Source organism: Condylostylus longicornis, unplaced genomic scaffold (assembly GCF_029603195.1).
Source record: "Condylostylus longicornis isolate FDR11 unplaced genomic scaffold, ASM2960319v2 ptg000053l, whole genome shotgun sequence".
Lineage (NCBI taxonomy): Eukaryota > Metazoa > Arthropoda > Insecta > Diptera > Dolichopodidae > Condylostylus > Condylostylus longicornis.
In genome coordinates, this window is record NW_026578022.1 from 1598608 (window position 1) to 1611289 (window position 12682).

Below are 12682 nucleotides of genomic sequence, written 5' to 3' on the forward strand. Positions count from 1 at the left end.
AATAATGCGATCACCAAAAATGTCCCGTAAAATAGCCAGTGTCTCCCTTGCAGTATGAGCAGTGGCTCCATCTTGCTGAAACTACAACTGTGGATGGTTTTGCACTGCTGGCCTCAAAAAGTTTTCCAGCATAGTTCTATACAGAGCGCCATTAACGGTAACTGCGTCGCCATTTCCATCTGCAAAGAAATAAGGGCCAATTATCCTTTCGGACGATATAACGCACCAAACAGTATATTTAAGTGGGTGTAATTGGCGCTGATGTACTGCTCGTGGGTTCTCCGTCGCCCATATTCTGCAGTTTTGCTTATTAACAAAACCATTTAATTGGAAGTGAGCTTCATCGCTCATTATCAAATTGTGTATGAAATTTGGATTTTCTTCTGCTGTTTGTTGGAAAGAAATGGCATAATCAAGCCTTTGTTGATAGTCTATCTGCTTCAACTCTTGCACAAGCTGAATTTTATATGGGAACGTGCGTATTGAGGCCAAAATTCTCTGAAGGGATCTTCGTGATAGTCCTGGCTGTGTCGAACGTCTCCTTGTTGATGTTCCTGGTTTCTCATCTACACTGTTGACTACACTTTCAACATTTTCCTCCGTTTGGAGCGTACGCGGTCTTCCACGAATTTGTACGTTTCTTACTGATCCATTTTCTTCAAAATGTCTTACCAGGCGGTTTATTCTTGCTGCAGAGGGCAGATTCCGCACATTGAAATATCGCCGATATGCTCGCCGAGTTAAAGTAACTGATTTTTGTTCGCTGCTGCGTTGTGTACTGCTCCATTATAAATTTGCCAAGGCCTTGTTTACAAGATTCTGAAAAAAAAAAAATTAATAAATAAAAAAGTTATCAAGAATTCAAAACATATCGTTCTTTTAGCGCCTCCCTGTATAATGCTAACGTAAAATTTTCATAAATTAAAGCAATTGGTATATATACATTTGTATATAAAATGTGTATAGGCGACATCCTAGCATTTATATATGAAAATAACAAGATAAGGGTATTGAGAAATTTTATTATAAACGAAAATGTAAAATAAATAAGAATGAATTCAGTTGAGTTGCTCAACTATGAGGCAACTATTCTGATCATTTGTAAATTTATCATACTATTTATTAGTGAAAGTTATATGACTTCTGTTTTGAGACGTTTAAACGTTTGATGTGACTCCCAATTCAAATGGCTCAATAATATTTGCCGAGGTAGTTAGCCTTTCGCTCACTTTTTCAGTAATATAATTATGGAGATAATTAGCGTGTTCTCATGACTCAAGAGTTCTGAATGACTTAGTTAGTTGGGTCCGTCACAATTACCTTAAAATTGTTCAGTACTTAATACAGTTCACCAATAATTTTTGAAATGAAAAATAAGTGCTGCACTAATGAGAGTTTTTCTTCTTTTATGAACACTGACTGAATAGCTTATTTGAGCAATTTTCTATTATTGAAATGGAGAAATTATAAAAATATTTGTATATAAAATTAATAATACCGTAAATAATACTTACGGTAATACTTCTATTTTATTCGTTTCTGAATTACAGAATTTGCCGATATACTTTGGCATTTATTTTTCACCATTGTATACAAATTAAGTGCTGATTTTAACTTAAATATTTTTTTTTTTTGAATAAGTTTGTTATGTTTGTATAAGATAAAATATTCCGGATTTTAATGTTATATTCTTAACATTGTTGCATAAAGCGGTAACACCACTATTATTATCTTTTAAGCTAATATTTTTATGATAAAAAGGAAATACTGTCTCCGATTCTATTACCCCTTACAATTACCTGTAGATATTATTTTATTAATAGCTTAGAATTCATAAATTTATAGAGTACGTGTGGATATTTTTTTTTAAATTTACGATTTAATGAAATTTTTATGATTTTTTAAGTATAATACGTTTAAGTATCAGAACTATGATGTGGAGGAAAATTGTTCAAGGAAGAGCTTGAACTCGATATTGAATTTTAAGATTAAATATCAATAATGCATGTGAGTGAATAATTTAATTGCAGATGAGGGTAAAGAGTTTTTGACGTGACTTAAGGTTCAATTAAAATAGTAAGATAATTATTTAAATTTGATTGAACTTCAAATATTAAGGTCAGATATTTTGCCAAACGGAGAATTTTTATAAACTATTTTAAAAATATTTGTTGGGTTATATGTGGCGGTATATTATAGGTACCTACATTTTTTTCTCTATTTAGTCTTTATTCGGAGTTGTTTTTAGTTGGAGAGTTTTGTACTGAAATTTTAAACTTTTGAAATTCCATGGAATATTTTTTACTATTCTTTGAATAGAAGTTTGTGAATGTAGTAAATGTTGTAATCTTAAGAGAAAAATGAGATTTTAACATTTACTCTCTTAATTCTCTCTAAATCTATGTCTTCATCTGTTGTGTGCTTCAGTATTAAATTGAATGCTGAGTGAAATTCGACACTAAATTTCTAATATACAGGATGATTCACCAACAAGTTAGGAGCCGTATACCACCGTGTAGAGAATCGGAAATTAGTAAAATTTTTGTTCGGAACATAGTGTTAAATCAAAATCGTTTTGGAGCCATGTAGAATAAACTTCAAAATTTTTGGATATTTTTCGAAACTCACATTACATATGCATTTCATTAATAATTACTTTGTACAAAAAATTGAAGAAATTAAAAATTTTCATAAATTTAAAAAATAAATGTAAAATTTTTAATGATAGAACAAAATCTTACAACAATTTTAATTGAAGATTATATTAAAGAAAATTAATTCTCAACAAAAAAAAAACTAACCTAAAAAATTCAATGTTCCTCGACTGTATATAGTTTTAATTAATTTGTTATTACCTTAACTAATGCAAAAACTCATAATAAGTACTTGTACTTAATTCTAGTTTCATTAAAAATCATCAACATTATAATTGCAACTTAAATTTAATAATCGTTATAGCTCTTAATAATAAATTTCTTAGAGGCATGCAAACAAATTTCTGCACCAGAAAAATATCCCAATAATCGCTTCTCTTTATGAACAATTTCAAAATAATATTATGGTAGTCTAAGTATTTATTAATATAATATAAGAGTCTCTGCATGTACTAAGAACATTAATTTTTTTTTTATAAATCATCATACTTACTCTACTAAAATAAAAAAATTAAATTCTATATAGTGATGGAATGCTTTAACGTAATTAAATGAATTTCTTCAAGTATAAAAATTTAAAATTAATGTGTTAAATTTAATGGTCTCCATTGAATTGTATGTATAGCTATATATAGAAAGCGTATAGAAAGCGTAAAAAAATAAATTAAAAATTCAACTAAAGTCTTGAGTAAGAAGCAATTTTTTTCAATCGCCGTATTCTATCTAATCTAAAGGTTCACTCTTATTTTTTATTATAGTCTGTATTTGCTTTGTGTTAATCATGTTTTGTAATATGAAAGGTATTGTGTTCGCATCTAATTTAAATATAAAAAATTTTATTGGATGGGAAAATTAAAAATTTTTTAATCAGAGCTCCGTCTGCTGATACGCTAATTACCTCGTGTATTGTACCTTTTTTTTTTTGTAAATGTGGAAAATCAATTAGACTAGCTTGCTTTTGCCTGGCTATTTACCAAATACAAACGATTTGTTTGTGCAATTGTAGCAAAAGTTTTGGAAGCATGTATGATTCGGCGATTAATTAAAATAAATTTTCAGAATGAATCGACTTTTATTCGAATTCGACTTTTACAAAAAGTCGAAGAAGAAATTGGTAAACAAACTAAATTTTTTCTGAGTGTATCTGAAATATGTATTTTGTATTCAACTTACTGGAGTGGACTTGATGATCTGTTAAAGGTATATAGAAATCAAAAGTATACACAATGTTGTCGGTCCTGTGTTGATCGTATAAATTTTTTTCTTTCAAAGTCAGAAAAACCTTTTCATTTTTATTTTCACAGTGCAGAATTTAATGAGCCTTTTATTTTTTTTTTGTTACATTTTGGTTCATGCACTTTTTGCCTTTGTATACCTTCCTATCATACTTAAACATCAGTTTAATTTTTTTTTTTGTGTTTCATCTAATTTGCATGTATTTAAAGTTTCGTATAGCAAATTCATTTCATTATCGCATGCATTTGATTTTTTGTTTCTAGTTCTTCTTATTAGTTTTGTAAAAAATGGTATCAAAGTAAACAAAGTATAAATTGGGAATTCATTTTACATGTATACATATAGAATAAACTTTAAAATGGTAAACTTTGGTTCTATTTATAAGCCCTATGTTTAGTTTTGAATTTAAATTTAAAAGTGGTATCTTCCTTTAAAGACAGATATTTGTGAATTTTGAAGATAATTGAGATTTTCCATTGGACATGCCAAATTCTCCATCTCTATAACTATGAATTTTGAATAGTTCTAAAATTCTGGCAGTCCTTGTTCCACATAACTTTTTTAATTGAGTAAAAGAGGGGCGTTTAGATATCAGCGTACCTAATAATCAGTGATATGCTTTTAGGGATAAATAATACAATAAAATTTTCTCGCACTCGTTAAGAGTAGTTTTAAAAACGGAATGGAGGGAGAGTGTTTGTTTCAAATGAATGCTGCACTCTCAATATTATGGAAAGAAATCAAAATATCTATATACTAGTCGGTCATACTGGTTTTATTCCTTGAAATTTTTTTTTATTTTTTATTTATTTTAACTTTCACTACATTTAATCCTTTCAATTGTTTTTTTGACTTGCATCGGCGTAGATTATTGCGACTACCTATTTACTTACGTATTTACATATTTTACTATTTGCATATTATCATATATATATACATATATTTAAATTTATTCAGAATAATATTATTTGGCGTGTTCATAGAGTTAGTCGCATCAAAAACCAAACATTTTCCGACTTATACACATGGCGTACAAATAAATAATGATATAGAAAGAGAATGCAGAGGATGCAAATGCAACAATTCTTTTTGTTTCGAAGATTTTCCTTTAGTTTCTATATGCATTCTTAATATGCATTTTGTTTTGTATAAAGAAAAGGGGGAATTATGCTGTAGGAATAGAATTAAGTTAAAAAATGTTAAGGAAAAACAAAAAAAACTCTCTTGTTCATTAAAAAACAAAAAAAAACAACCCAAAAAATCGTCGTTGTCTTACAATTTACAATTATTTTTTAACATGTGTACACATACAATTGTACACAGGTATAGAATTGTATCGCATCTCTTTGCAATTTGTATGTTTGTGGCCGTGTTTCTGTTCTACTGTTGTTACCGCTTTTGCTTGTCATCAATGCATTGAAAAATAGGTTTGTTTTTTTTATTTTAATTTTATTTTTTCAGTTTTCACTACTCCAATCAACAAAGTTAACCACAACCATATACGTTTTTTTTAAAATGTGCATATAAATGCAGGTCTAGCTTATGTTTTTGTATTGAGCATTGAAATTTTTTGGTCATTCAAATGAACAAAAAAATTTATAAATTTTGTATACCAGAAGAACACAAAAACTGTGATATAGAAGAGGACTGTTAAAGGCTATATTTGGCAGAAATGTTAAAATAATCAAAATCATTACAGAAAAAAAGGAAATTTTATTTTTTTTCTTCGCTCCTTTTTTGTATAGCTTTAGTGTGTTAGGCCATTTTGTTTAAAAAAAATAAAAAAAAATAAAAGCCTTATAGCATTTTGCAATCATTTAAAGTGTGCCTAAGTTAACTTGTGTTGTAGACTTAAAACATTATACATGAATTTGAATTTGAATTTGTCGTCTATTAAAAAAAAAAATTTGAGGTTAATGAACTGATTAAAGTTTTTTTTTTATATCTCTCTCTTTTTATTTTTACAAAGTAATCGTTTTATCCTGTCGAAAATGATGTTAAGTGTGTGATAATATTGACAAGTACCTAACTAAAAAATAAAATCGTTTTCATAATGATGAAGAAGAAGAAGAAACAAATTCGAAATAATGAGGAAATTTTGGGCTTTTGATCCGGATAGAAAAATAACGTTTACACAAAATGAGATTTGCATTTTAAAAATATTTTCGGTATCTAAGTATACATATATGGCATTGTTTTACAATAGGAAATTTTGGGTCTTTATATATAATATTAAATTTAGGGAATTTGGGTTCTTATATAAAATATTTAATAAAATAGTTTAAATAAATTGAAGATTTAAGGAAATAAATGTATAAATTTTAGAGAAAAATTCGGGGAAAAATTAATTTAATTGAGAAAAACTATTAAACTATAAAAAATAGTTCGGAACTAGAATCATGTGGCATTATAAAAATGCATAATAACCTTAAAAGAAATCAATAGAGTTGATGTTTCTTAAAAGTTTCCGAAAATGTACAGATATTAATATGATAGATAAAGTGACAAAGTGTCTACCAAATTACAGATTTGACGTTATCATAAAGGTAAGACAACGTGAACTATAAATAGTACTATTTTAATTATTAACCAAAGACACACCGTCGCCCCTTTAGGATAATTTCCTTTTACGATAATTTATTGATTGTGTTAAAACACAGAATATTTGAAACAAATTTATGTGATACCAAAATTAAATTTAATGTTCTCACATATTAGAAATAATATAAAATCAATTCCAAATTGTTTCAAATAAATAAAAATTAAAACAAAAAAAATATTTAAGGGCGTAGAGTACGGAAACTTCCAATTCAATATAATATGTAAAATTTCTATGATAGAGAGAGTAACGTAAGGAGCGTAAACATTCCCTGTAAATTAAAATTGTTTTATCCTTAGGGAAATTTACAAAAAAAAAAAAAAACAACAACAAATTAAAAATGGATAGCGAAAATAAATTTTAAAATTTCCTTTATGAAATTTTTCACTCTTCCTATCAAGAAAAACAATCACGAACGAGTAAAGAACATTAAAAATTAGAAAAATCAATCGTCAAGGAGCGTATCAAAAGGGAAAAAAACAAAAAAAGAAAAAAGAAAAAATATTTTCCTTAGTAAATTTTGAACCTTTTTCGTTTACATAGTAGAGTAATTTAATTTTAATAGTACGTAGGATCACTGTAGTGCTGCGCGAATACTAACTACTCGTTATTTTAATACACATTACTTCGAGAATTCAAAGAAATTGGTTCCTCGTAGATCAAGAAGCTGGTTCCTCGTACTGAATCCTCGTACTAGTTACTCAATACTGGCATATAATCTTTCATCTTGTCACATCATGTACCTAGTATTTACTAGTATTGTTTTTGTTATATATAGTTAATATGACAGAATATGACAGATTCGTATTAGAATTGAATCAATTGACTTTCGATGTCCTCTTATTAAAGAAGTTCTGATATCTTGGGAACCATAGCTCCTATTGGCTTAATTCAATAACCGTACTCCCGAATCCTGAAATAGAAATTAAAAGAAACAACAAAAATTTAGAAAAGTCCCAAAAAGTGGCACAATTTATTTGGGATCTATTTTTGGGGCAAAGCTTCTTTATCAATTATTCAGGAAGATATTTTTTAAATTTCATATCTGTCCTACTTCTGGTTCACAAGATGTAAAACTTCATTACAGAGCCTTAAAAAAATTTTACGGCTCTATAATTACTAAAAAGTAACGAGTAAAAAGTAACGGGTATTGATTAACAGTGAAGTAACAAATTTTCATGAATACTACAAAGTAATTGAATTGCTCATCCCTAAGCCACTGTTTATTCGTCTGTTATTTTGATAGTGTTAACTATTTTCCTACAGGATATTGTTAACTTACTTTGCTTCCAGGGCTATGAAACAATCTTGCTACAAATAATGGGCCGGTCGATCTTTAACCCTCATGTATTCTAGTTTTTTTTTTGGATATTCCAAACGAAATAAAAAGTTTGTAACATTCCTTCAAAATTATTTTATATTTGCAATAAATAAAGTACAAAACACATACATACATAAGATCATATACAAATAAACTCACATTATGTTATCGCTTACTTAATTCAAGTGCTACACGTTGTACGTGCGCCAATACTCGAGAACAAAACGTGGTTCACTTATTAGAACAAAAAAAAAGAGGAAAGAAATAAATAAATGAAAAAAGAAGAGCACAAATAAGAGGAGACATGAAAGAAATTAATCTAAAGGGAAAAAGGAATTTATTAGGACTCTTAAATACTGAAAGGCGTTTAATGATTGAAAAAAAGAAGAAAATAAAATAAGAGATGTAAAAATTCTGTAAAAAGAACGCGCCAAGAGAATTCTTGCATTTTTCCTTATTTTTTTTTTTGTTTTATTTGTGTTTGTGTTAAAAATTGCTTGCCTCAAGCAATAAAATTCCCTCTTCAAATATTTTTATGTTATTATTGTTTTTATGTTGAAGTAAATTTAGAGATGCTTGTACGACATGTAAAACTTTTTTTTTGTTTTGTTAGATTTGAATTCGGTAATTTGCATTTGGAGACGTGCCTGCGTAAATTATGTACTATGTACATTATATCATTGATTAGAATTGATAGGGGAAGCATAATAAATAATATGGTGTTTATTTAGTTGCGGATATAAAAATGTGAGAATTAAGTATGCTTCCTGATGATTTGACTGAATGTATGTACATAAAAAATATATTGGAGGCTGAGGTGAAATTTATATTTGTTTTTATTTAAAAAAAAATGTTGAATTATTCATAGCTGGCACATAATATTCTTCGAAATTTTAAATTTGTGAAGAGTAAGTAAATATAGAAATATTTTGTTTTTTTTCATTTTCATTGGAAATAAAAATTTTCTTAATTAATTTTGTGATGAACAGCTTTTTTATATACATACATATATACATATTTATTAATGTTAGATTTCGAAATTTGACTCAAATTAATATCAAATAGATTTGATTGAGCAAAATTATTTTCCTAGAATATTGAAAAATCATTTAAAAATCTGTATAGGTATTATTTGTATAATATCTGTCAACTCACAAAATCCTCTTAGGAATCTTCTATAAAAATTTCAATCAAAATATATGCTGCATTTATTATTTTTATGCTCGGACCGGACTGAATTCCTTATATTATTGAATTTTTGTGTTTATTAGTAATGGCTGTATTTCGTATTATCAAAAACAAAGTTTCGAAATTGCCTTTAAATCGAATATAAATCTTAAACTAAACTGCCAATTCTCTACATCGATATTCCATATTAAATGTTGAAAAATTAGGTATATGCCAATTTAAATATTACTGACTACTGTTGAGGCATACCCAGAACACTCATTGAAATTTTGCAAAAAAGAATGTGGAATATTTGGAATATGCAAGATTTGTTTTTTTCTGAGCTGTATTGGAAACGCTTTTTATATAATTTGAATCGCGAAAGCGTGGCAAAATTTTTTTAAAACACATACAACATGGAACGCCAAAATCTGAGTTTGTTTATAATACGAATTACAACCAAAGTATTCTCTACGTAGGATATCCTTTCTCATTATTCAATTTTTTGGTGTTATTTCATTCTTGAATTGACAAACAAATCCATTTTCTTTTGTGCTCTTTTATTGCATTGTTTGCCTTTGATTAAGATTTGCACTGCTTTTCTAGCATGCATTTTCTTTTCATAAAGTGAAATACACTGCCATATAATGCTACCTTTTCGCTCATATAAATTGAAATACTCATCGTTAAAAGTCTATAGTTTCATAAGATTATAAAATTTATAGATTGAATCATGGAACAAAATATTCACTTCGTGTATTTACATAACACTACAAATATTTGAGTTCATTTATTATATTGGATATTGCTTCCTTCTAATTTGATGTAAATATAAGAAATCCATTTATGTACTTTCTTTATTGCCATAAACATTAAAAGATTATTATTATTCTTAGAAAACATGTTATTTACAGTAACACTCCTATATAAGAGAACATGATCGGTATTTAAATTATGATTTTTTGTAATTGACCAGACTGTACTGTATTGTCAGAATTAAAAAACATTTATTGATAGACAAGTATTGATTGCCTGGAGAATTAAATTTATGTGTGAAAATTATTTAAGATTTCCTTTACTTACTTGTAGCTTTTTCCGGTCTGGTAGTTAGGAAATCTTTGTATATAGACAATGACAATTTCATGTTGGTGGCACTTTTTGGAAAATTTAGTAATATTGAAATATTTTACACGTTATAGATTACTTGGAAAGTATTCAAATAAATTTGGGCTTAATTTGACAAAAATGTAAATTTGTTATGCTTTTCTAGAAAACTAATGAACCCTGTCCCCTAATAGAAGCTTAAAACGTATCCATATTTATGGAATTAAAAACATTAAATACTTAAGAGCTTGACACAAAACAATTAAGGAGTTGCGAGTATCAGGAAGCTGTTATTACAACAGGTTATAAAATAAAATTAAACAGAAATCGACATCTGGTGGCAATCTTTGGAGATACTTCCTTTAATTTTTAATAAAATGGCTATGGCAGAATTTTTTCTCCATTTGTCGAACAATAATATCTAATCTCCGTTCCAACTAACCTATGAATCACCCGTAATACAATAATAATTTATTCAATTTCATTGAATTTTAAATTCAAAATTTTTATTAATTTTTAATTAAATATTTTCCGTTATTCTCCATAAAATTTTGCTATTTAAAATTTAATTTTAAAAAATACTTAAAAAAATTGTTTTTTTTTATTTATAAAAAAAAATCAATTTTTTCAATTTGATTGAAAAGTTTTCAAAACCAAATTAGGTTCCATTATCGCAAAATAATACTTAAATTGAACAATACATTCCACTTAACTTTGAAATACAGATAAAATTTTTGCAGATATCCTCAACAATCCGTTATTTCCTGCTATCATTGTTATATGGATGGCATTTACAAGGATAACCATTCAATGGAAATTTTTCTTTCATGTTTTTTCTACTCTCTTCGTAACGAATTTATATTTGTAAAAGTATTGAATTAAATCAGAATAAAGGGCTAAGTGAACGTCAAGTTGTTTTAATAATAATAGAAAAGGATACACAGGACAAAAAAATTTATGTGTATAACGAGAAATAATGTAAAAGAAGAGTGCAAATTGAGATTGAATTACTTGATAAAAAATAAAGTAAAAAGAAAAACAATAATAAAGCAAAATAGTTTTTTCATGTTTTCAATAGTTTGACTGCAAATTGGCTTCACTTGATCCTTTTTTTTTCATATTTTAAATATTGTAAACTGAACTAAGATATCTGATGTACTTATTTTTCATTTTTTTTTTGAAAAACTAAAATAAAGCAAAGTGTTGTACTTATTTATTTAAAGTTTCACCCCCAATAGCAATTATTATGGTAGAGGATATTTGAAAAATTATGTTTTTAATATTCAATTTCAAAGGGAGGTTTTAGGTAACAGTTTAGTACAAGGACGTGTCGGTAATCTGAAAGTTTTAATTAATTAATTGCTACTGGCTTTATTTGTTAAAGATTCTTGGTTAATGACAACGTTTAGTTAGTCTTTCCGTCATTTTGTCTTTAATTAAGAAGTAAATCCAAAATCATATCTGTATTAGCTTGGTTAAGTGTAAACAAGGTTGTCAGATCAACTATCATGGCAAAAAGTAATTATGATGAATAATTTGAGAGACGACATTTCAACATTTTATTTCACTTTAATTAACTTGGCTCTTGTAGTTTCAATACCTTGAAATACGTAAATTTCTTAAAGCAACGCCATTTATTGATGATACCACCCAGAAGATTTTTATCCCAACATCTTTTCCATAATCTCTTGATAGCTTTTATTATAAAAAGAATAATGAACAGGAGCATTAAAAAAATATAATAATAACAACAGTTTTAAGGGGCTTACTTTATTGTCCCTCAGATTCTAAGGGTATTGTTGCTCCAGTTTAATATTAAAAACCACTATGAATTCTGATGTTTATGCCATAGATCAATTTAAACGCAAATTCGTTAATATAATTCAAGGACGAAACTACCACAATACGGAACTAAAAATTGTTTAAATGTCATTCTCCCCCCTTAATACACTCCTGTGAAAATTTCGATTAACACTTTTGAAGAGTTCAGGTGTTTATTTATGATTTTAAGTTTATTTTATTGATTTCTTATTTTTTTGTTTCTTTAGAACTTTTCCAATAAATAAACCACCAACAAACAAATAATCAACATTATTATAACAGTAGGGGAAAATATTTTAGTTTTTGATTAGGAAATTTTTCTTACCATATTATTTTATTGTTGTGCCGGAAGAAGTTAAGTGCCCCTTTTTTTCTTTTTTAACATGTATGAAATTACATAATTCTTTAGTAAGGTATAGAAAAATTTCATAATTACTTAACTTGAGAAAAAAAATAAAAAACTGTGCTAAAGGAAGGAAGAATTTTGTTAATACCAAGAATTTAGGAAGGAAAACTTAACCTATGAATAAGGTTGAGGGTGAACGTCGTTTCTTATTTCGAATTCTTTACAATTTTATTATAAATGGGTAGAAGCAGTCATTAATGTGTGCATATAAGCGTGTTGACAAACACATTTTTACTAAACAGTTATTATTATGAAATAAAATGTAGTATGTATGTATGTACGTGTAAAGTAAATTTTATGACTTAGAAATTTTTTCAATTTTCAAGGACATAGAATCATTTTATAACATTTTTCATATAAAATTAAAGTATATG